At 39.5% G+C, this 26696-nt stretch overlaps 2 long non-coding RNA genes across 2 annotated transcripts in view; one reads left to right on the top strand and one right to left on the bottom strand.

Moving 5' to 3' along the window:
* Positions 1-20279, bottom strand: part of LOC138176838 (uncharacterized) — a 23429-nt gene extending 3150 nt beyond the window's left edge. Inside the window, exons 1-3 of the long non-coding RNA XR_011172395.1 lie at positions 20106-20279; positions 5146-5228; positions 1275-1363 (exon numbers count right to left, since the gene is read on the bottom strand). This is a non-coding gene — a long non-coding RNA (uncharacterized lncRNA). The remainder of the gene's footprint in view (positions 1-1274; positions 1364-5145; positions 5229-20105) is intronic.
* Positions 1-26696, top strand: part of LOC138176839 (uncharacterized) — a 155289-nt gene that overhangs the window by 107627 nt on the left and 20966 nt on the right. The gene's annotated exons all lie outside the window — the stretch shown is intronic.

Below are 26696 nucleotides of genomic sequence, written 5' to 3'. Positions count from 1 at the left end.
CTCTCTCTCTCTCTCTCTCTCTCTCTCTCTCTCTCTCTCTCTCTCTCACACACACACACACACACAGACATACACACCTAAGTATCCCTGTACTAGTGTTAGGAATTTTTACTTTTTGAAAGAACTTTCCATCTTGTCCCTGAGGCTGATATTTAAAATGAAATGTTGGCTCTAGAGCTGAAATTATCTAGTCTAACCCATCCTCTATATATATTTTTTTTTTTGGCAGAAGAGAAAACTGAGGCTTAGAGTGAAGAAATAGCTAACTTGCCCAGATAGAACTTGAAGGAGTTAGAAGGGCTCATACCAGGTAGCATCAGAGAATCTAGACCTGAAGGATTGCTGTGGAACTCTTCCAGTATAACCGTCTCATTTTATAGCTCTTTTCTTTAGGTCAGTTAGGTGGTGTAATAGATATAGTGCTGCACTTGGAGTTAAGAAGATCTGAGTTTAAATTCCACTTTAGATGTTCCTTTGACTATGTGACTCTGAACAAGTCACTCATCCTCTATGTGCCTCAGTTTCCTCATCTGTAAAATGGGAGTAATAATACCACCTATCTTCCAGAGTTGTTGTGAGATCAAATGAGATATTTGTAAAGTTATTTGCAGACCTTAAAGTATTATATAAATTCTAGCAATATAAATACTCATTGCTCTGCCTTATTTCCTGAATCTTCCTTCTGAGCTAAAATGTCTGATTGTTAATTATAGTGATAAATCGGCTCAAAGCATAAATCACTTGATTTTGGTTCCAGAGCTCAGGAGTCACCATCTGGATTGTGCTTTGTGCTTATATTATAGAAGAGACAACACTGCTATTTACCCCAGAGTTGTTATTAAGATCAAATGACATATTTGTAAAGCACTTAGCAGAGCACCTGACATGTAGTAGGCATAAATGCTTATCTCCTTCTTTCCATATATGATTTTGGACAAGTCACTGTCTTTCTCTATGCCTAAGTTTCCTAATCTCTACATTGAAGTATCTGGACTAGCCAATCTCTAAGGTCCTCTTCCTCTCTCTCTCTCTCTCTCTCTCTCTCTCTGTCTCTCTCTGTCTCTGTCTCTCTCTCTCTCTCTCTCTCTCTCTCTCTCTCTCTCTCTCTCTCTCTCTCTCTCTCTCTCTCTCTCTCTCTCTCTCTCTCTCTCTCTCTCTCTCTCTCTCTCTCTGTCTTTGTCTCTATCCCTCTCTCTCTCTCCTATGATTCTATGAGATTCTAGAAAGAACTAGCTAGACCTTAGGAGTACTTGAAAGGTCTTATGCATCCATACCTTAGGTCTTTGAGGTCTGCTAAGGTAGCAGAATTCTTCACCTAACTGCATACCTGGTGATGAGTCTTTCCAGAATTGTCCAGGTGGTCCTTAAATAGAAGACACACAATTTTTCACTAAACCCATACTGGAATATGGTAGAAACTTTCCAGAACTTGCACTCTACTGGCTTTAACTCTCAGGAACTCAACATCCCCTCCATGGCAAAATGAGTTATCTGAGTAGGAATTTATTTGAAGCCTATGACTATTGTCATAGAAAAACAGAAAAATATAAAGAAACATCCAAGTGTCTAAAATGAGTTTTGAGCTGTAATACTTGAAAACTGGAAGCAAGAGAATTAAAGCTGGCATTAAGGGATTAGACTAATTTATCAAACTAGATTTTACTGCTTTGTTAAGTATTTCATCATTAATGGCCCTCTGTTCCAAGTTTATCTTTTATCTGGTTTGTATGTGTCTTTTATATACTATTTATGAATGCTTCATTTCCCCTATTAGAATGTAAACTCCTTGAGGGTAGGGATTATTTCACTTTGTCTTTGTGTCCCCACCCCTGAGAACAGTATGGAGTACATAGTGGATTTGATTGAATAGATGGAAGTTTTTAGGAGGTGACATATTTCAACTTACTATAAGGAAGAACTTCCTGAAAATGGATTACTTGTTAGATAATAAGCTTCCCATCTCTGAAAGTACTGAAGCAACTGGTGGGTGATCATCTATCAGTAATTTTGAGAGAGGTTTCCTGCATTAATCAGAGTTTAAATGACCTCTTAGGCCTTTTCTAGGGCATCCAGATGGTGTAGTGGATAGAGTGACAAGTGTGAAGTCAGGAAGACTCATCTTCCCAAGTTCAAATCTAGCTTCAGATATTTCCTAGCTATGTGACCCTGTGCAAGTCATTTAACCCTATTTGCCTCAGTTTCCTCCTCTGTAAGGAAATGGCAAACCACACTAGTATCTTTGCCAAAAGGAAACAAACAAACCCAAATGGGGTCACAAAGAGTTGGACAGGGCTAAAATGACTAGGCAACAACAATAAATCCTTTCTACCTATAATTTCCTGTCAGAAGCAGCATGGGATGGTAGATTGAGTATAGGACCAAGAGTCAAGAAGACGTGGGTTCAAAACTCACCCCTGATCATATCAACAATGCAGTATTCACCATGCCTGTGGTAACTATAAATATGCTGATATGGTTATTAATCACAAAATGTAACAGGTTCTCTACATGGGGGACATAGCTAGGACATTTATTCAATACCAGAAAACTGAGTCCCAAAACCAGAAAGTCAAAGCCATCACAGGAGCCACGAAGTTGGTACATGTAGTTAATGCAGTAAACACCCACATTCTCAAGCCTTTAAAACAGAACAGGCTACCTCAGGCAAAGATCCTCCTCTCCTCACTCACAGTAATTGCTCAGCCTCCACGCAGCTCACTCCCAGCAGCCCCCCTCCTTCCCAGCAGTTCCTGTCCCCAGCAGTCCTAAACAGAAATCCTTAGCAGTCTCAAAAAGAAAAGTTCTCCCACTGCCACCAACTTTTCCAGTCACCAAGCTAGCTCTAGCCTGGCTCCTTCCTGCCCCACCCTTTCCTGCTACATAAGCAAGTTCAAGGTGCATGGAAGGTCTTCAGATCCCATTACCATTAAACTGACCCTTATTAACTGTTTGATTCTGGGCTTGTCACTTAAACTCTCTCACCCTCAGTTTCCTTAATTATAAAATCTATAAAATGAGGGGGCCGGATTGGATGGTCTCTAATGTTCCTTTTAGTTCTAAGTCCTATGATTTCTCTTTCTTTCGGGGCATCTGATTTAATGCATGGGATTATAGGATTTAGAGCTCAAAGGAAATTTAGAAGCCAACTAGTCCAATCTGCTCATTATAGATGAGGAAACACTGTACTTGTGACCAGAATCCAAATCTGCTAGCTCCAAATCTTTCCACTCCTCACAGAAGAGCCATGCTGTTTTTTCTATATATCCTATTTATTATCAAGTCTCAAAATTCTGGTACCTATTTTGCCTGAAGCATAGTAAAAATTTTCAGGTTCTTATTTGAGGTTTGAGGTTGCTTTGAAAGTAATGTTTATGTGATTTATTTGCACAAATAGATGACATTTTTGTTGTCTCTGGTTTGGGGGAACAAAAGATTATATTGCCACCAGCTCTTTGTTTTTCTCTTTGTATTTAAAAAAAAAATGTGTTGAGAAATAAGTGGAGTGAAGTAGGGTTGGGAGAGAAAATGTCCTGTGTGTCCTCTCAGGGTTGGATATCTCCTGTTTAAAATTATGGTTTTTCATGGCAGTTTTGGCCTTGAAGGAACCTTAAAGATTTTCTGAACCAAACCCTCATTTTACATCTGAGAAAATTGATACCCAAGGAAGTCAAAGTGACATGCCGGGGGTCACGTAGCTAATAAGTTATGGAGTGCGTCTGGAGCGCAGGTCTTCTTAGCCCAAATTAGGTGTACTTTTTAAACAACAAATACTTCCTGAGTATAGACTACATACAAAGTGTTGTATTTGGTCAGGAGTAGCCTAGAAGAGCTAATTATAAGACTGGATTTCCATTTCCTGAATTTGTCTCAGACACTAAAATGCTGACCCTGTTTTATAAACTCATGCATCAGTTTCTTTATCTGTAAAATGTCCCTGTTGTCTCTCTTACTAGAGAAGCACTTATGTTAAGGTTTAAAATGTTGGAGTTTAGGGGTGCTGGGGACTCCAAAATACCGACATACTGGGTCCTGCCCAAATGAATTAGACCCAAGCCTCCTTTCAGCCAAAGTAAAACAAAATTTATTAAAGATTTGCCATATTGGGTAGACTCTTAAGGAGCCTGAGCATTTCTGACGCTTAGATTGAAAAGCAGGCCAGAATGAATCTGAGCCTTTGTCGGGCTAGCTAGAATCTGAGCACCTTCATGAAGGCAAGATGGATCTTATATACAGAAAGATTGTGGGAGGGATCTAGGGTGGTCTAGTAGTCTGGGAGGAGGGGTCTAAGGAGGATTTTGATGGGATGGGGGTGACTAGACGTCAGACTCCAGGAACCAAAAGAATGGGATTAATGGTGAGAAGTAGTTGAAATGGAGGTAACAGACAGTGGAGGACTAGGCTAGGTTTAGGGTAACAGATTTGTGAATAACAATAATGGAAGGCTTATGACCTCAGGCGAACACCAGATCAAGTAGGAAGATTCAAGGGGGAGTCCCAGATTCTATAACCCATCATTCCACATCCTTTGGGGAATAGATTTATATAACCCATTATTGAAGAGAATAATCACCATAGGAGATGCAAATAATTTTCTCCTCTTGGCTAGGGACTAGTGGATTAGGGAAATAGTCCAGATTTCGCATAGCTTGATTTCAGAAAAATACTTGACAAAGTCTCTCCTTGGTTTCTATGATAGAATAGTTAGGTTGAGCCACAGTGGGTTAATCCTCTGAATGCTGAGAATATTCTGGTTAATCTAATATTGTCAACTTGGAAAGAACTCTCTAATGTAATGCCCTTGGGTAGGGCTCTTCTACTTGGCCCTATTATGTTCTATGGTTTTTTTTTTTTTTACCAATTATGCTTTTATCCTTATTATCTTTCCATGATAATATAAGGTGTACATTTTGAATTTATGGATGACTTGAATCTGGGTGAAGGATAGCTAATGCATTGGGTAAAAGAATTAGGATCTCCTAGAAAGTTGGAAGATAAAGCTGAAACCAAGGACAATACTGTTAAATGTAAACTCATACATCAGAGGCTTTATGACTCCAAATGCAGAGTTCTTCCTATACCACCCATACTGTAACAAAACCGCACTGTTATAAATATATAAAGATGTGCAATCATTCCAGATCTTACCTGCCATCTACTTTAATTCTTCAATGGATCTGTCTCCATAGTTTGATCCTCCTTCCTTTGGTATAGAGCTAATGTGTCCAACTCTAAGAGAAAGGGATCTCTGTTGGTTTCAGGTTAAATTAGAAAAAACACATGAACATTTATCTCTGTTTTGTTGTGTTTGCATTTGTTTTGTTAAACATTTTTCCAGTTCTGTTTTAATTTGGGTAATTTTGCTATTGCGTGATGCCAAGCTTTGACTCCTCTGGTATAGACAACCACCTAATCCAACCCTTTTGATCTTGTGGAGCTATTGCCCATGTCTTTTCATAAATCCTTCATAGAAAATCTACCAATGCCTTCCTCTGGTTCTTTCATAGGGAATGGAACAATTACTTGGGGTATCCATCTATTATCCTGATGCAGTTTGGGGTTACTGGGAACCCTGAAATGTCAGGGTACAGGGCTGCATCCATCTGGAATGAATTCATGCACTCAAACCTTCTTCCATTCAAGGGGCAGTTTATTATACCCAAAAGTAGTGGGCAGGGTGAACCTGCAACTTAATGGGGCTAAGACTGATGTTTCTATACAAAAGGTACAGTGAAAGGATCAGTATGGGATTAAGGAGTAATAAGTAGTCTGGGGTGGGCCAGGTGCTACACGTAAGGAATATCAAGTAAGCTAATTAGGTGCTCTAGATGGGATTAAGGAATGGCTGGTATTTGCAGGTAGTCTGGAGTAGGCCCAGAGCTACAGTGAAAGGAATGTGAGTAACTTAATTAGGTGATCTAGGTGGGCTGGGGTGGGCCAGTTGCCTTGAGTGGAGGCCAGTGATTTGGGCTGCTAAAATTGCAAAGTGCAAAAATTCAGGACTGGGTTGCTTTCAAAGACATTGTCTTTTCCTTTTAGAAATCCAGGTCCCATCACCCCATCTGTTAAAGATTAAATCTTTAAACAATCTTAAACATGACCATCCATCTACCTTCTTTTCTAGACATGCATGCCTCTGATGGTGTCTTTTACACACTTTTCACCATTCTTTGTATTATGCTATAGCTTCCTTATTACCCACCATGCTTCTTTCCACTGTCTTTTGGATCACCTGCCACTTTGATTATTCAGACATTGTGATAGAGCCACATAGTTTCACTGGGAAAATATTGATGTTACGGGGTGGCTAGGTGGCACAGTGAATACAGCATCGGCCCTGGAGTCAGGAGGACCTGAGTTCAAATCCAGCCTAAGACACTTAACACAAAAACTAGCCATGTGACCTTGGGTAAGTCACTTAACCCCAATTACCTTCCAGAAAAATAGTATTGATGTTAAAAAAAAAAAGATGAATGGTGGCAGCAAGCAGCTTGGGTTCATTCAAAGCACTTTGCCATTTCTCAAGTGCTTCCTGTTCAGTTCCTGGTCCCAATTCAGTGCCCATATACAATGCCTCTGCAGGTGCTGGTTAACTATTTCAATGCATTGGCCATCCATTTGTATGTCATAATTTCAGCAATAAGCCTTTTTTCATCCTCTTTGTTCTTCCATTGTGAATAATTAAGCCTATCCCTTTTGAAAGATCATAGAGCCCACCAGAGGCCCAATAGTGTTCTGGTACTCAAAGTTATCCACAAATGGCAGTATCCGACAAACTTCTCCTGTCAACCAAGAATCTGTCCTCTATTTGTTCTTAGCATTGGGTATCCTTCATGGCATTCGTGAACATTTTGGTGAGCATGTCTCCCAATTTTATGCTTTCCTGGGTATTGATAATCAAAGTATTATTCCACAAAATTATCTTTATGGTCATATCTATCATTGAATTTCATATGATTTTAGCATATGTTTGAGAAACAGCTTCTTGGACTGAAGCATTTAAGATTGTATGTTCATTCATTCATTTATCACCTTCATATCAGATTTTTTAGGCACTAGAGATATGAAGCAGGAATAGAACAATTCCTTTTCTCAAGGAATTTATTATCTGGAGAAAGGGAGACATGTTCACAGATAAGAAACTACAAAGTATACACAAAGTAATTTTGTTCAGAAATCACAGTAGAATCCCTAAAAAGAAATTATTAGTGAACAATGAACATAGCAAGATTTTGTATCCTCTACACTTTTAAGTCAATCATGTGATCATGAAGGTGTGGTCTGTTTTAGAAAATAATTTGTGAAAACTTGGATGTTCTTTTCTAATTTTTATCAAGGATATCCTTTCTATTTCTATAGACCATTCTCATAAAGCAGTGACGTGATATAATGGAAAAAGTTTCTGGACAGTGTCAGAAGAGAATCAGGTTTAATTCCAACATCTGATACTCTCTAATTGTATGTCCAAAGGCAAGTTCACTTAATTGCCCTGAGAGCCTCATCTGTAAAATAGGAAAAATAATACCTGTAGTACTTACCTTACAGAGCTATTGTGAGGATCAAATGAAACAATGTACTTAAAATGTTTTACAAAACTTAAAGTGATAAATGTCAGCTATGTTATTATTATAGAGATGAGAACGTAGGTTTATGGATCAGTAATTGTCAGTGTCCTCTCATCTTGATGTAATGATGTAATGCTATCATCTGTAATCTTTGTCATGATAAGAATCATTACTGTATTATATAAATGATATAGAATATACAGGATATATGTCATATTACATAATTGTATACATTGGATCATAACTAGTAATTTCATTATTAGTTTATTTATATTATTTTATTATTATTGTGGTGATGAATAAAATGAAGGGTTCAGTGGATAGAGAGCCCACCTCAGGGTCAGGAAGATCTAGGGTCAAGTGACACCTCTGAGTCGTGTTGGCTATGTGAAATGGGAAAGTCATTTAACCTTTAGTCAGGCCCTCCTGACTGCTTCCCCTTCCTTCCCCCAAGCATCTCTCTAGGTAGAAATTGTACAAGTGCTGCCAGCATTGGTAGCATCTATTTCCTCTCCAGGAATTCTCTACATCAAAGAAATGAATATAAAATAATGATGATGATGGTGATGATGACAATAGTTTTATGTACATGTGTGTATATATCTAATGGTAATGTAGGGTAGGGTGGGAGGAGAGGGAAAAAAGAAAATTAAATGATAACTTTATTATATAATAAGAAGGAATAGCAAGTTGTTCATAATAGATTTGCAATTTCATCTACAGTCATCTTTTTTCCAGTCTACTACATTATAGAAATGCTTATTTTATTTCTTAAGTTCAGAATACAATTAAAATTAATAATGATGATGATGACTTAAATTTTGATAATGCTTTGAGATTTACAAAGTGCTTCCTTTTCTCCAAGTAGCCCTTCTACCTTGAAAATTCCAAATGCCGTGTAGACCCATGATATTTAATTGCCATGAGCAAACCTCAAGGATTTTAATTTGCATGAATGTTGAGAGCCCTGAGATTTGAAGAATTAGTTCTATAGCAGTTGGGGAAAGTGTTCATTTGCAGCTTTCACTTTGCAGTATTAAAAAGAAATGAAAGTTAGCTGTCAAAAGAGTGTCAAAGCACCTCATGGAGCCTGTCTCCCTTGTGCTCTGGACATATAAGGATGGTGACTAATTTAGTTGCTTATGAAACTACATCTTGTGTTCTGTGGGCTGAGCCCTTGAGTGAGTTCAACCAGCCTGGGTGATCTTGCTGGTGCCCTGTGAGAACTTGTAGAAATTATCTTACTTGTATTTATATAAGATGATGAAAGCCTGGGGGAGGGGGAGGTTGTTTATTTTAAATTGCCTCCCTTAAGCCCTCTTAAGCTTCATTGTGATTCAGAGGTGACCCTGGGTTCTCCAGTGCAAGTTCTAGCTGGTCCTACCAAACTGGAAAGTCTTCAAATTGGGGCCCAATGCCATACTGTGTGCCTCTTATCCATGTTAGCCTAGCTAAGTGCTGAGGGGCTCATCACCAGCAGCTTGGCCAATCAATCCATCGGTCCATCAAGATCTGTCTATGGAAACTCATGGAGGAGTTGCAGTCTATACTGTTGGAATTGGTACCAGAACTGGTGAATCATGAGTCTTTAGGAATAATTTTAATTGGCCAACCCCACTACTTGTTTATAACTGAGTCAACCTGACTCTAAATATGCCCTGAATGCCAGTAGATTTATGGTCTGTTCAAGATGATTTAATAGAGTTAAAAGAGTCTTGGATTTAGATTCAGAGGATGTGGGTTCAAATCTCAACCCTGCTACAAGGTCTGTGTGACATTGGGAAGACATCTCACTTCTTGGTCTTTGATTTTCTGAATAAACTAAGGATCGTGTTGAAGGTTCCAGCCAAGGCAATGCAGCAGTAAGTTCACTGGTGATCTTGGGGTGCTACTACACCTTTGTCAAAACAAAGGAGTTAGACCTTATGATGCCTAAGGGTTCCTTCTAGCTGTTAAGTTATGAGATTTAAAACTTTTCACTGATTTTTTTTTTAACCTTTCCTTTTCTACAAGTGCCCAGGAGGTCTGGTGTCCTCAGCTTGTTCCTGCTGTTAAGACTGATATTCAGGGCGGCTAGGTGGCACAGTGAATAGAGCACCAGCCCTGAAGTCAGGAAGACCTGGGTTCAAATCCAGCCTCAGACACTTAACAAAAAAACTAGCTATGTGACCTTGGGCAAGTCATTTAACCCCAATTGCCCTACCCTTCTCCCTCCAAAAAGAAAAAAAAAGAAAAGAAAAAAAGACTAATATCCAAACTGCTTGTGCCTAGCTGGTGCTGTTGACTCTGGTTTCCACAACAAATGACTCATGAGGTATTTTACCTCTTCCTGTTTTCCAATAGTACCCAAACTGAAACTCAGAGGACTTTTCCGGAATGCTTGGAACTCAGTTTCCTAGGACTTTTCCTGTTTAACTACTGTATGGAATGTTTCTTTAGAAGTAAGAAAAACTCTTTCTTTGAGTGTTTTATAGGCTACCCTTTGGGCAACCTAAAGGATGTTTTCTTCCTATACTGGAAAATGCCAATAAAAGGAATGTTAGTAAGCCAGTCCCTTAGGCCCTAAGGTGATAAACAAATTAAATTTTGTATCTGCCTAAATGTGACTGTTTAAAGAGATAGTGTTGAGGATCCAAGTTCAGGCTCCCAAGTTTCCCCTGCATTTATGATGTAAGTTCTCACTTTGCAATGAAAAGAGAGCTTTCTCATATGATTATGGGGCTTTGGATAGCAAAAGTCCGGCATACTTGCCTTCCCTGGGGCTTCCAAGGTCGACAAAGCACATCATATCCATGATATCTACAGCAACAATAACAGCAGTAATACTAGCGATAGACGTGTGGAGTGAAGAAGACCTGGAGAGATATTGCATCTTTGACACTGATTCTATGACAGAGGACAAGTCACTTAACTAGTTTCCTCATTTATAAAATGGGAGTGATAATATCCCAAAACCTAAGTCAAAGGGCTGTTGTGGGGCTAAAATGAGGTGATGAATATAAAGTCTTTGCAAATCTTTAAGTATCAGGGGTGGCTAGGGGGCACAGTAAATAGAGCACCGGCCCTGGAGTCAAGAGGATCTCAGTTCAAGTGTGGCCTCAGACACTTAATACAAAACTAGCCATGTGACCTTGGGCAAGTCACTTAACCCCAATTGCCCTACCTTCCCCCATCCAAAAAAAAAGCAAAAAGTCTTTAAGTATCATGTAAATCTCCACTACTATATTATTGCTCCTATATCAGTCTTTTTTCTCCCAAATTGGGAATGGATTTAATAGAATGGGGCTAAAACACTGGTCCTGGAGTCTGGAAAAGTTGAATTCAAATATGATTTCAGATACTTACAGGCTGTGTGATCCTGGGTAAGTCATTTAACCTCTTTGCCCCAGTTTCCTCATCTGTAAAATGGGGATGATAATAATAATAATACCTACCTCCTAGTATTGTTTTGAGGGGGAGGGAATGGGATAATTATTATAAGATTATATTATAATATAATAATATAAGATCATATAAATATAAATAATTATTATAAGATTATATTATAATATAATAATATAAGATTATATAAATATAAGTAATTATTATAAGCACAGTGCCTGGCACATAGTAAGTAATATATAAATCTTAGTTATTATTACTATTATGGAATGGAATCACATGATTTAAAAGTTGAGTCTGAAGAATGTTCAACAATCAGTAAATGACAATTATACGTGCCTGTTGTTTGGTTGTGTCCCCCTCCTTATGACCCATTTGTGGTTTTCTTGGCAAAGATACTAGAGTGCTTTGCCCTTTCTTTCCTTCTCTAGCTCATTTTATAGATGAGGAAACTGAAGCAAGCAGGATGAAATGACTTGCCCAGGGCCACACAGCTAGTAAGTGTCTGAAGCCAGATTGGAACTCAGGAAAATGGGTCTTCCTGACTCCAGGCCCAGTGCTCTGTGCACTATGGCGCCACCTAGCCGCATTATGCATGACTACTGGATGTAAGATTCTGCATTTAACTCTCTAGGTGATACAGTGGAGAAAAGGACATAGGTCTTTGTCCTCCAGAAGAACTTAGGGCAAGTTCACACTGGATTTAGAGTCAGAAAGTATTGGTTTTAATCCTAGGTTGGCCACCTGTTCCTACCTGTGTGATCATCATCAAGCAGCAAACTATGACAATAATAATGACCAACATTTATGCTTTTTTTTAGGGTTAAAAAGCAGTTTATATGTGTTAACTTACTTGATCCTTATAATATCCTGTGACGTATAAGCATTACACAATTATTAGCCATGTTCTGCACATAAGGAAGTTAGATTTAGAGAGGTTAAATGATTCACCCTTGGTCATCCCACTAGTGATTGTCAGAGGAAGGATTTAAACCCAGATCTCTCCTGACTCATTGTATATCATGCTTCCCTACTATATCATGCTGTCTCTTGGATCAGCAAATCTTTAAGGTTAATTCCAGATTAAAAAATTAAAGCCCAGGGTCCAAATGGGTAACATAGGAATTTTTTTTTTGAGGAATTGAAAGGTAGGAGATCACTGTGAGCAGTGGTAGTCACAGAAGGCTTCTAGGAGGAAGTGGTACTTGAACCAGACCTGAGCTCTCTGGTCTGGAGAGATCTAGGCCTTTCCTAACTTTTGAGGGCCATCACTCAAAAAAGGAATCTTGAAAATAGAATAGAGGTTACAAAAAAGAGACATGGTTTTAGTGTTTATTTAAATTTAACCTATTTTTCAATTCTTTTTCTCTGCAAAAGACAATTTGAACAGTTCTCCTTGCTTCACTGTGACATATTAAGTATTGAATTACATTGTCACAATTGATACCGAAAGCAAGGGGCAAAACTTATTCAAATGCTCTTAAAGATCATAGGCTTTAGACATAGAGTAGACATTAAGTTCCTCTAGTTTAACCCTTTCACTTGACAGATAATGAAGCTGAGGCCCAGAGCGGGATATTTGTCCAAGGTCAAGCAGCTAATAAGGAGCAGAACTGGGACTTGAACCCAGGTCCCCTGCAACTGAGTACATTTCTTTCCTCAGCACTTGTCCTGTAATTCTTATTCTCTCTGTGTCTCTCTTGTTTCCCATCCCCCTTCCCTCCCTCACTCCTCCTTCCCTCCCTCTTTACTCTTGGCCCTCAGTTAGACCCTGAAAAACTAGTGAGATTTAGAAAATACTTATCTAGGAAGACTGGAAATAAATAAGGGTCAGGGAAATAGAGGGATATAAACAAATAAGGGCAGTTGGCAGAGGGGGGATAGAGGGAGGGGAATGGAACTTATGATTCTTTTATTAGAGGGTAATAGGATTCAGAGCTAGAAAGACCCATAATGATCTTCTAGACAACAAGGATAGGGATGGGTTCTGTGATCTTGTTGGGGGGAGGTGCAGAAAATGGAAGGGGAGAGAGAGAGAAAGATTGTACTAAGTGTTAGGAATCCTAACACAAGCAAAAAGCAAGATAACCCCTGCTGTTAAGGAGGAAGAAAGTTGGGGAGGTACCTGGATATCAATTCCAAGGCACAGTTCTAAAGGTGTTTGGGGAGCTATGGGCTGAATTAGGTGTGGAGTGAGCAAGGCTGGCATGGATGTTCCCTCAAATGGAGATTCCCAGATGAACTCACCATGAGAGGATAAGGTTGTTGTCCTTTGAGCTCGAAGAGGACCAAAGTGACATCCGCTATGTTGGGGTTAAGATACAGTGTGTCCAACAGTGACTGGTCAGACCATTATGGGCTTGGGAGGTCAGGCACTTCCAAGTGTGGGCTTTGCCACAAGTCAGGCAGAAATATTCCATATGAACATTTGGGGTCTCTAAATATTTCATCTCATTGTCATCTCATATTTCTTTTAAGTTACTGCAATTCTGCTTCTCTCATAGAGCACAATGCCTTCTTTTGATTCAGGCATGCTATGCTGGGCAGTCTTATGCCAGTGTCTCCCATGTCACACAGTCAATTCCAAAGTTCTTCAGAGAGACCTTGAGTGTGTCCTTGTATCACTTCTTCTGACCACCATGTGAGTGCTTGCCTTGTGTGTAATATGTTTTTGGCAGTCTAACAATGTGGCCAGCCCATCAAAGTTGCATTCTCTTCAGTAGAGTTTGCATGCTTGGCAGTTCAGCTTGAGAAAGGACCTCTGTATCCAGTACCTTATCTTGCCAGGTGTTCTTCAGGATCTTCCTAGGACAATTCAAATGGGAGCAGTTCAGTTTCCTGGCATTACTGGTGTACTGTCCAGACCTTCAGTTTGGTAGGTAGTCTAATCCCTCTTCTCTTCCCCACTTTCCTTTGGAGTGTCCCAAACACTGAGCCAGCTCTGGCAATGCATGGGTCAGCCTCATCATCTATGTCTGCATCCCAGGAAAGCATACTGCCAAGGTAAGTGAACTTACCTGCATCATTCAACATTTCTCCAATTGCTGTAACTGATGGTTCTACCATGTTTCTCCGATAATAAGACACTGTCTTATTAAATTGTTTTGGACAGAAAAACACCAGAGGGCTTATTTTCAGGGGAGGGCTTATTTTAATGAACATTGATAGCAATTTTAATAAACAGGTAAATGTGAACAAAAAATGTACCTTTATTCAATAATGATCATGTCATCTTCTTCAACAACATCGTCATAAGTGTCCATACCCTGAATTCCGTCCTGGATGTCTTGCGCCTCCATTTCCTTCAGAAGAAGTGGACCCAATCTGTCATGTCCAGCAATATAGCTCTCTTTAAATGAATATGTCTTGTCCAGGTAACCTGCTTGTAGTGCCTTGACGACACAGCTGTCAGTAATTTTATCCCATGACTTCTTCACCCAAGTCACGACTTCTTGCAGACAGGGCTTCACAAAGTTTCCACGCTGATTTCTTTCCATTCTATTTTCAATGTAGTCATTGACTTCCATGCGCAAATGGTCCTTGAATGGCTTGTTTATTGCAATATCAAGGGTCTGGAGATAGGCAGTCATTCCTGCAGGAATCATTACTTGATCTATTCTTCTCTCTGCAAGGAAGTTCTTCATTTCTTCAGCGCGGTGAGTGCTGGCTGGTGAGTGCCCAGACTATCAGACCTCTTTGGTTACCTCACATAACAAGTGGCAGCATTAAATCAACCCACTTTCTTATAACGGCTTGTGTACACCAGGCTTTTTCGGTTTCAAGAACGTAAATGCTAGATACACGTTCAATCTTATCTTTCTTGCCCTTACTGATGATTAGAGGTGTGGCTTTCTTTCCATCCAGACGAATTGCCAAAACACAGGTGACCCGTGCACTTTCATAGCCAGTGGTGGGAATGTAGGTTGACACTGCACCCCTGTGATGAATTGTTGTTTGAGATCCTTGTCCCATAAACACTGCAGTTTCATCCATAGCAATCATATTGCAGGTTTGATACTTGGAAATGTCGATCCTATCAATAAAGGACTTGAATGCAAGTGCATGTTTAATAACTTCAGCATCTTCCAGCTTAAACAGTGTTGTTGATCTTCTCAGGGACAGTTCATACCATTGAAGGAAACCGTCCAGCCAGTGTTGTGATGCTTTGAATCCTTCTGAGACCATTTCAAACTCTGGTGCCATTGAAAGGGCAAATGCTTGAATATCAACCCTGCGCATAACCAAGGCCTTTGCTCTCCTGTCAGCAATCCATTCACCAATGAGGATCTCCAAGTCAGGATATAAGGGCTGCCGACCTGATCCAGACCTGCGCTTTTTCCCTTTTCCCTCATCCACCTGTTGATTGAGGTTATTATAATCTGCTCTCCATTTTCTGACCATTCGAAGATCCAAAAGTTTTTCTTTACAGAAAACTGCAAGATTCTTGCCATGTGACTCCTCTACAATTGCTTTTTTATACTCAACAGTATAGCTCTTCCTTTTTGTACTCATGTCTGGGGGTCAAAACAGACAGAATATAGCAATCTCGATAGGGCTTATTTTCGGGGGAGGGCTTATTTTAGAGGAATCTTACACAGTAAGGGGAGGGCTTATTTTCGGGATAGGTCTTATTATCAGGGAAACTCGGTACATATGGATAGTGCAGTGTTGGCTGATGGAAAACCTATGATTTCTTAGTGTTACTTGTCAGGCCAAAATTAGTACAAGTGGCCAAGACTTGATCTGTACTTTGTTGCATCTCAGCCTCAGAGGCTGCACTGAGTATACAATCATCTGCAAACAAAAAGTTGCACACCAACTCTCCCTCCACTTTAGTCTTCCCTAAAAGGCTTGTAGACTTTTTTACCATTACTGCTGTAACTGACCTTGATGCCATTTTCGTCCTCCTTAAAGGCATCTGACAGTGTCACTGAAAGCATCACGCTGACTGTAATAAAACTTCCAGATGAAAATACTACATCTATCTGTACCTTCTCAAAAACTTCAGTTTTAAAGAATTGCTCTAGGCACTGAGACATTAAGAGCCTTGTCTAGGTCATGCCCAGTACTCATAGGCTGGATATGTTAGTGCTAGAACCTGAACCCAGTTCTTTCTGGTTCCAAGGTTTGCTTTCTCTACTGTGCCATGAAACCTCTATTTGAACACCTTTGTTTTACAAATGAATTACCTAAAGCTCAAAGAGGGGAAGAAATTATCTCAAGGTCATGTTGGTAGTGAATGACAGATCCAGGAAGGATTCAAATCTACATCTTCATTGGGTGCAATTTCTCTGTGAAAATACTTTGCCTGGGATAGTTCTATGTCTCCCTAGGACCAAGATTACTGCTTAGGTTTTTAGGGGTGTGAGCTTAGCTGATTCTGTTCTTAGGCACAAAGATTGAAAGGAGGCCTGAACAGATCAAAAAAGAGGCTGTTGTCATATGATACAACAGCAAAAGCCTTTGACTTGCTCTCAATGGAATGACAGTTGATCAGATTCAGTGAGTCTCTGCTTTGGAACATTTTATACTGTGGTTCCCGAAGCAGTAACCCAAATTTCTCCTTATTTGTGGGGAAGGAATGATTTAGATCTGTTTTTTAAATGATTGATTCATTCTACAGATACTGGAGATTAGGCCCCTTAGGTTTTGTAAACTGTATATTAAGGAAGCCTTTTTCCCTTTTCCCCTTCTGGGAATAACACTTTTGGCCTCTTCTGCATAGACTGCCTTCCAAGTGCAGGCTCACAAGTTTTCCCTGCTTTTGTGATGAGTCTTCAACTTGCAGGGAAGTCTTTCACACCTGGCAGAGGTGCTTTGGGGAATAAAGGTCAGCCTGCTACCCTACTCTGGGGGTTCTAAGAATGACAAAAATCTTTAGGCATTCCTGACATTCTGAGAGTCTACCTAGAAATCAGAATAGCTGGCATTTTGTTTTTTTATCATTGATTGAAGGTTTATAAAGCACTTTATTCAATTCAGTAAACACTTGAATGCCTACTATGTGCTGGACCCCAGGCTAAGCACTGGGGATACTAATAAGAAAGAGACAGTCCCTGCTCTCCCTCAAGGGGCTTTACTGTCTAATGAAGGAAGACAACTCACAAAAGAAAGCTGGAAAAGGGAGGAAGGTGACACCTGAGGATACTTGGGGGTGGTGGGGGTTCTATGGAGTTGAAACCAAGCAGAGCTGCAGATGGAAGGTGGGTGGAGTGAGCTGGAAGTCTAATTTCTGTCCCTTATAAAGGAAGGTTTGGGGAGGAGTTAAGTGTTCCATCCTCCAGTCAGAGGGGAGAGGAGGCTGAGGAAGGTGGGAAGGTGTTGAATTTCCAAGGCTGAGTTGACAGCATGGTAAGGAGATCTAAAGGCAGGGGTGGAGAATTGGACTCAGTCCAAGGCAGTTGAGGACCTAGAAGGCCACAAGTGACCTTGAGACAGCAGGTTCCCCACTCTTGTCTAAAGGTATCAGCTTATCTGGAGAGGGACATCCATAGAGTTGAAACTAAGCAGAAGTGTACATGGAATATATTTATATATATTTAATTTGATCTTTACAATGGTCTTTTGAGGTAGGTGCCTTTATTACTCTCCTCCAACACTCACATACATTTTACAGTTGAGGAAACTAAGTCTTAGAAAGGTTAGATGCCTTGTTCAGGGTCACATTAACTATTAAGTTTCTGAGGCCAGATTTGAACTGAGGTCTTCCTAATGTCCAGTTTTCTGTCTACTGCCATATTAATTTTCTTAAAACTTGGTTGTTAGCATAAGATCATAGATTTAGAGTCAGAAGTGAGGCTATCTAAGTCAACCCCTTCATTTTACAGGTGATGAAACTGAGACCCACAGAGATTAATTGACTTGCTCAGTGTCACATAAAAGTTGTTATTGAGGTAGGATTTGAACTCAGGTCCTTTGACTCTAAATCCAGTGCTCTTTTCATTGTATTTTTCACTACTTCTTCATTATCACTCTCCTACTCAAGAACTTCTGATAGCTCCTTGCAATAGCAAATCTGTCTAGTATCCATCATTTCCTACTACTCACCACCCATCACACCTCATTTCCTACTACTCGCCACCATGAAACTTCTAACCCTATTAGGTCATTCTCTTTATTAACCTCTATAGATGCCATGTCATCAGTTTTGCCTTCTCTGAATATGTTTTTGTTCTGCCTGAAGTGTTTTCCTCCCTCCTCTTTGTCTACCCTTCCCTCTATAAGGCTTAATTTAAGTATTATCTTCTCCAGAATACCTTCTCAAATTCCTTGAGCCCATACAGAACTCCTTCACTCTTTGAATTCCAGTAACACTTAACATCTGTGTCATAGCTTAGAATCTATATACGGTTTTATATTGTTTTCTCTTTGCCTCTTGAGGATAAGCATAGTGTCTTAATGCAAAAGGCTGGACACAAAAGGGATAGTAAATACTGACTGAATGGAGGGCAGGCTAGTAATAGATAGATGTTTACTGATTCACTACTTGCTTGTCTCTGCTTGCTCTCTCCAAATACCACATTTTTCTTGGCATTACTCTTTGGTCTCTAAAAATACTTTCCTCTAAATATGCCAAGTGTTGGCACTTTCAATTTTAAGGTTGGGCAAGATAAGAATTACATAATGTAATATACAGTGTGTAGGGAGGGACCATTAGGAAAATTGGATTCCCAGGATTCTAGGTTCACATTCTAGGTTTGCATAATCTAACCAATACTCTTGTGCTGAACTTTGCTAATCCAGTCCATTTGGCATCTGGAAGTAAGAGTTGGACATCTTGAAATGCAAACTGCATTCATTTCTATACGTCACATTTTAAGAATCAGCCAATCAATAAGCATCTACTACATGTCAGGTACTGTACTACACTTGGGATAAAAAGACAAAATGAAAATAGTTTCTGGTCTCAAGGGGTTTACATCATATTGGGGAAAATATTAATGACCTGGAGCACATTCAGTAGTAAGCAACTAGGATGGCAGAGGTACTGAAGATGAGTCCACATGAAGATTATTTGAAGAAAATGGAAATATTTAGTTTGGAGAAGAGAAAACTTATGGGTAACATGGTGGCTGTCTTTGAATATTTGAAGGTCTATAATATAGAAGAAGAATTAGATATTGTATTGGCTTGACTTGGCTCCATAGGGCAGAAATAGGAGTAATAGATAGAAACTGCAGAGAATAAGAGTGTGGCTTGATATATGGGAAAACTTCCTAATAATTAGAGCTGTTTAAAAGTGGAATAAGCTGCTTTTTGTGGTATTGAGTTCCTAGTTCCCCAAAGTAATTTGGGTATAGCTATAGTAGGAGTATAGGACAAATGTCACCAATTTAAACATACTGCTAAATAAAACTCCAGAGTAATCTGTATGGTTTTGTTACCTGCAAAAAAGGTTTTACTACCTTCCTAGGGTGTGATGAAAATTGAAATGAATTCACTTACTCTAAAAACAATGGCCCCCAGGGGAATTCCTACTGAGGAGGAAAGGAAAGTCAGTAAAAGAGACAAATTCAATTCAAGGGTCTTTTGCTGCATTGGCTGGGTGTGACTGATGGGTCTGACTCACAAAAGAGCTATTCACACTCCTCTGCTGGGACATGATCTTCTAGTAACTACAGTGTAGTAGAGAAGCAGCAGATGGCAGTAGCAGCTCAGCAGAGAAGGCACAGATGGCTGTAGAAGCAAACTTACTATCTTATCGTGGATAGAGATGGGTTGTCAAAAGGTTTTTTAAAAAGATAAAAATAAAACATCTTTGGTAAATCCCTAGAATATTTAAAGTATATAAAAATAGAAATCCTAGATGAATTCCAAAGAATGGAGCAGTGTATAACACACACACACACGTGTGCATGCACATGCATGTACACATGCACACACACACGCACCACTACCCCTGAAAGCTATACCCAGGTTTACGTTACTCTCTAGTCTCCAAATATTCAAAATAGCTCATGAGTACACATTAAATATTTCCTTTTACCAGACCAACAAGACGGCACATAGTTCTCTCTCTAATAACAACAACAACAAAAATGATAACACCCACTTTTCAGGTTATTGTGAGGATCAAATAAGATAATATTTGTAAAAAAAAAAAAGTGCTTATCAGAGTACCTGACACATACTAAGCACTATATAAATACTTCTTTCCCTTACCTTCTATTTCTATCTCTCTTTTTCTCTTCTCCCTCTTCCTCTCTCCATCCCTTTCTTTTTCTCTCCCCTCCTCTTCTCCTTCTGTTCCTTTCTTCATATACCCTGCACAAGTCATATTCCTAGAGGTGAATCCCAGTCAGAACAACCCCTCCCTCTGCAGTGGCATCTTGCTTCTCCTCAACAGAGCTGCTGATGTCATCTGATGGGCTGCTGCTATCTTCTGTTCCTCTGCCAACATTGCAGCTGCTACTGTCTCTTCTAAGCACCCAAGACTTAATAGTTCTTTTGTGAGTTAGCTACTGTTCATTCTCAAGGTTTGTTGTTTTGTTTTGTTTTTTTAATCAGACCAATATCTCTATCCAGTAAACAAAGCAAGAGCCCCTTAGGTAAAATCTGTCTTATTGAGTGATTTTGTTTCTTCATTAGTAGGAGGAGAGGAGAGGAGAGGAGAGGAGAGGAGAGGAGAGTAGGGGAGGGGAGGAGAGAGGATGGGAGGGGGAAGGAGAGAAAGAGACAGACAGAGACAAAGAGAAAGAAGAGAGAAAGAGGAGAGGGAGGGAGAGAGGAGAGAGAAGGAGAGAGAGAGAGATAAACATCAATAGTCTTTCCTCTCATCTTCACACCTCAAGCCAGACAAGAATTTTTCATACAGTTCTAGAAAGGTTATACAGTGGAGCAAGGCCATGTACTGGATTTAAAATCAGAAGACCCTGGTCTGACCCCTGAATGAGTCCTTTATTCTCTGTGTGAACTTGAGGCAAGTTCCTTTCCTCCTCTCCAAGCCCCAGTTTCTTCTCTCAGAAGTGGAAGTTGCACTAAATCTCTGGAGCATTCCCTCCATTTCTAAGACCTAAAAGCCTAGAAATAAGTCAGTGTGCCCAAGAACAGGAAAACTAGCACTGGGGTGGAATGAACAAAGAAGCACACTGACTGCCAGTTAGCAGAGGAAGCCAGGAGCTTTTTTCCCCCAAAGGAGCCCTAGGGACAAAGAGGAAAAGAATAATTAATTAGAGCTAGAATATGGTGAGGACAAAAGTGCTCTGGCATGTTGCTCCTGCAGAAATAACTTTTGGAAACAGGCTTTTCAGGTTTTAGAGAGGCAGTGTGGTAAAGTGGTAACATCCCTTCTTGCATGTGGAGTAAGAGGACTGCAGTTTGGACTTCAGATCCTCTCTTTGCTTGCAATGAGATCTTGTTACTACTTAACCTCTGTGGGCCTTGGTTCCCTTATCTCTAAAATAAAGGGGTTAGAATAGAACTAGATGATCCATAAGAGGGGTGCTTAATGAGCATTTATTGGGTGCTACAAAAATCATTTATTAAGCACCCCGGACCAGACACTGTCCTAATTGTTTTACAAATAATAGTTCATTTCATCCTCATACCAACCCTAGGTGGTGAGTGCTATTATTATCCCCATTTTATAGATAAGAAACTGAAGATGATATAAGATCTGTGCCTAGGGTCACACATCTAGTATTTGAGGCCATATTTGAACTCAGGTCTTTTTTGACCCCAAGGCCAGTGCTTTATACCTCATGCACTTAGCTGCTCCTAACCTTTTTGAGTGTGCCATGGACCCCTTTCAGTCTGGTAAAGCCTCTGGACCCCTTCTCTGAATAAACTTTTTTTTTTGGAGGGGGGAAGACAAAATAATTGGGGTTAAGTGATTTGCCTAAGGTCACACAGCTAATAAGTATCAAGTGTCTGATTCAGGTTTTGAACTCAGGTCCTACTGACTCCAGGTCTGATGCTTTATTCACTGCGCCACCTAGCTGCCCCAGAAAAAAAAAACTTTTAAAAATGAATAAAATAAAATGCATAGAATTAGAAAGGAAATGTCAATTATCAATTAAAAATAAGTTCACAGAACCCAGATTAAGAACCCCTAATATATAAGGTTTCTCTGAAACTGTGTTCTAAAGGACCTTGCAGCTCTGGTACTTCAGGGTCTTGGGTCCTTTTCAGCTCCAGTTCCTACCATTTTCTTCTGATGTTCCAGAATTATCTTTGGGTGTAAGAAGGGATTCATTCTTCTTTGCCAAAGGGAAATTATTTTGGACATTCTGCTGTTTTCATTTTTAATAAAATGGCGAATATCCTAGCAGATAAAACCCACTCCAATGGACAGGAGTTAGGGAAGAAATTAATGTTTGTTTATTCTCCTCATAGCCCTATTCCCCTCCAGATGATTTTGTGGAAACAGAAGATTATATTGACTAGTTTATCCAAATTCTCTGCCTAATGTTTAATTGATTTTCAAAACTTTACAATAAAACTAGGGTGGGGATAGGGTCTGGATATGTGATTTCTTTGTTATGAGAGTTCATTGGAACTCTCAGGGGAGGAAAGTCCCCTATATCAATGCGGGTTGGTACCTTTTCTACAACTTATACTTCTAGAGATTTATCTAGTTTACTAGTGCACTATTAGTGAACCGTGAATTGGTCAAGCCATTCTTGACAGCAATTTGGAACCATGTCCCAAAAGTCACTAAACTGTATATACCCTTAAATTACCACCACAGTGCCTATAACTTACCAAACAAGTCAAAGGAAGAGGAAACATATACATATGTGTGTATGTATATATACGTACATATTTATGTGTATGTATGTGTGTATATATTTAATATGTACCAAATATATATATTAGCACTTTTTGAGATAGTCAAAAATTGGAAATTAAGGGGGTATCCTTTTGGGGGGAAATGGCTAAATAAGTTGAAGTATATGAATGTATTGTAATAATCCTGTACCATAAGAAATGATGAAATGAGCAATTTCAGAGGAAGCTGGGAAGACCTTTATGATTTGATGCAGTGAGCAGAACAAAGAACAATTTATACAGGGATAATAACATTATAGAGAAAAACAATTTTGAAAGACTTTAAAACTCTGATCAACACAATAATAAACCACAGATTCAAAAGAACAAATATGAAACATGCCACTCACCTCCTGAGAGAAAGGTAATGAACTTAAAATTTGGAAAACAATATTTATTTTCAACATTACTAATATGGAAATTTGTTTTTGTGGACTATGCAGGTATCTATCAAGGGAATTTTTACTCACTTTTAATGGGGATGGGTAGTTGGAAGGATAAATTAATTTTTAAAAATATACATTACTCAAAAGAAAAAAAAATAAGATAGTTGCCTAAAGTGCTGTAAGGTTAACTGACTTGACAAGGATCTCATAAGCCAATATTTGAACCCAGGTATTCCTAGTTTCAAGACCAGCTTAATAGATAAATTATGGTGTTGGGAACTCTTGGTACCCAAAAAGATTCATCTCTTGTGGAGCAGTATGTGTGCCTCTTTGGGTAGTCACCAACCTTAAATCTGTGCCCTGACCCCACCTTTTCCATCTCTATTCTTACCCCTGGGATCTCATCCCCTTAACATTGCTTCTTGGCCCCAGCGGGGATTCATATAGGAGACAGATGGTGTGTGTTGGAGGCTTTTCTGGGAGGTAGCCTCTGCTCATGGGGTTTCTACCCTTTCCTGTCCATCCAGCAAACTGAAGAGCACAGTGAAAAGAATCCTGTCTCTGCTGTGTGATTCTGGGGAGGTTATTTTGCCTGTGTGAGCTCTGGCTTCATTCAATTCATCTCAATCCAATAAATGTATTTGCTGCCTACAGGGTCGTTATGCTGGGTGCAGCAAGTATAATGAGACAGAGTCAAGATGGTAGATTAGTAGGAAGCAACACACCAAGCTCCCCCAACTCTGAGACTCATTCATACAGAGCTAGAAAATGTACCTCACTGATTCCTGATAGGGAAATCCAAGGAAAATTCACAAGTCTTTTTTTTCCCCCAGTCCAGGTGAGCATAGGGAGACAGAGAGGTATGTGAACACTAGAAATAGGGGTTAAGCAGGAACACACAGCATGGAGCCCTCCAGCTCCAATGGAGAGACTGTACACCAGGACAAGATGAGGTCCCAGACCTATACTGGGCACAGCAAGGGGAAGTGCAGTATGACATTTCAGGATAAGGAGTGGGGGCAGCATACCAAGTGAAGAACAAGTTTAGAAGCCAGCAACAGCTGTGTGGCTCAGACCACAGGAGCGGAGCAAAGTCTTAGTTTCAGCTTCTAGCCCAATTTTAAGCCTGCAGAGAAATAACCAGGGCAAAAATCCCAGAACAAAGGGGAACCTGCCTTTCTGTCACTTTGAACCAGCAGAGCTTCTTAGCTGGTGATAGTGGCTGAGTCCAGCAGCAATCTACTGTTGCTAAGATCCAAATCCAGGTCAGGAACTTGCAGAACTCAGACTGGATCTGGGGAATGGATTTAGCCCTGAATCATACCACTTTGGGAGCCCTGAAAGCTTGAAGGCCCCTAGCCCTAGCTGTTATTGAGATTCTGGAATAATGCAACACTCAGTACCTCCAAAAAAGCAGCAACAGGACCAGCCCAGAACTTTCCTCCAGAACTGTGCAGAAACCAGCTCTAACATCAAGTCCATGGTAGGAAGGAGGCTGGAAGAATGATTGAAGCAAAAAAAGAATCCCACTATAAAAAGCTATATGGTGATGAGGATGCTAAAAACAAACCCAGAGGAACAACTCAAAAACATCTATAGGCAAAGATGCAAAGAAAAACATAGCTTGATACAAATTCAAATAGAATTCCTGGACAAGTTGAAACAAGAGTTTTTCTAAAAAGAGTTTAATTTTTTTTTAATAAATGAAATGAGTGTTAGAATTTTAAAATTGGAAAAGAAACGAGAGCTATGGGAAAACATTGAAAAGGAAATTAACAATTTACCACAAGACTTTGCAGAAGCAACAAATTTCCTGAATGTTAAAATGGACCAAATAGAAACCAATGACCATGAAGACAACCAGAAATATTAAAATAAGGTCAAAAGACTAAAAAAAAAAAATAGAAGAAAATGTAAGGTATCTCCTAGTGAAAATAACTGATGTGGAAAACAGATCAAGGAGAAAAAACCTAAGAACTATTAGATTACCCATGTGTCATGACCAAAACAAAATCTTTGACATCAAGAAATCTTAAAAGAAAACTGCCCAGAACTCTTAGAACCAGAAAACAAAATGGAAATAGAAAGAATCCACTGATCACCTTTTGAAAGAAACCCCCAAATGAAAACCCCTAGCAATATTATAGCCAAATCAAGAGCTTCCAGGTCAAAGAAAAAATACTACAGACAGCCAGAAAGAAAGAATTCAAATACAAAGAAGTCACAGTCAGGATCACATATGATTTAGTAACCACAAATATAAAAGAAGGGAGAGTTTAGAGTACAGTATTCCAAACAGCGAAGGATCTAGGCTTACAGCTAAGAATAACCTACCTAGAAAATTTTCGTATAATCCTACAGGGAGGAAAATGGATCTTTAATAAAATAGATGACTTCCAAGCATTCCTGATGAAAAGACGAAAGCTTTGAAACTTTGAAATTCAAACACAAGAGTTCAGAGAAACAGAAAAAGGTAAATATGAATGATTAATCATAAAGAACTAAACAAGGATAAACTGCTTACATTCAAATCAGGGGAAATGATACATGTATCTCCTCTGCACCCTTTCCTCATCAGGAGTCATAGTGGGAACCTCATTGGAAAAGATCTGTGAGTGGTTCTATTGTACATTAATGATCTTAAGAGAAGACTGGAAAGAGAGAAGAGGAATGTGCTAAAGGATGTGGGGGTCAGTTAGAGAAAATCAAGGTGTGCAAGTAGATATTTATACAAACAAGAAAGAGGGGGTGGAATGGAGTGACTGGCACTTGAACCTCAGTCTCATCTGAACTGGGCAAAAGATGGAAGAATACACATACAGAGCTGGGCTTAAAAATACATTTCGCCCAACAGAGAAATAGGAGGGAGAAGAGAAGGGCTAATTCGAAGCAAAAGAAACTCTACATTTGTACAAAAAACCATTTATAGCTCTTTGAGGTATCAAAGGATGGGAATTTGAGGGGGTACTCACAAAATTGGAGAATGACCAAGCAAGTTATGATATAAAAATGTAATGGAATGTTATTGTGCTATAAGAAATGGTAAAGGGGTTGGTTTCAGAAAAGTAGTTACTTATATGAACTGATTCAGTGGAGAGAGCAGAACCAGTAGAAAAATTTTTACAAGGACAATAGCGTATGATAAATACAAACAACTTTGAAAGAATTAAGGGACTCTGATCAGGATAACAACCCATAATAATTCCAGAGGACTAATTATGAATAATGCTACACACCTCCTGATTGATAGCTGAAGGACTCAGAGTACCAATTAAAACACAGAATTTTTTAATATGACCAATGCAGAAATTTGTTTCACTTAAATACACGTTCAGTCTTTCAGTAGTGTCCAACTCTTCATGACCCCAGTTGAAATTTTCTTGGGGAAGATACTGGAGTGGTTTGCTATTTCCTTCTCCAGCTCATTTAACAGATGAGAAAACTGAGGCAAGCAGGGTTAAGTAACTTGCTCAGGATCACACAGCTAGTCAGCTTCTGAGGTTGCATTTGAACTCAGGTCTTCCTGACTTGAGGCCTAGTGCTCAATATCAATGGTGCCATCTAGCTGCTCTTCACTTACATGTATGTATTTTTAATG

Source organism: Petaurus breviceps, unplaced genomic scaffold (genome assembly GCF_028583685.1).
Source record: "Petaurus breviceps papuanus isolate PSGF00001 unplaced genomic scaffold, PetGlider_PUasm1.0 90255, whole genome shotgun sequence".
NCBI lineage: Eukaryota > Metazoa > Chordata > Mammalia > Diprotodontia > Petauridae > Petaurus > Petaurus breviceps.
The sequence above is the reverse complement of the archived record's forward strand: the minus strand, read 5'-3'. Positions and strand labels throughout refer to the sequence as shown.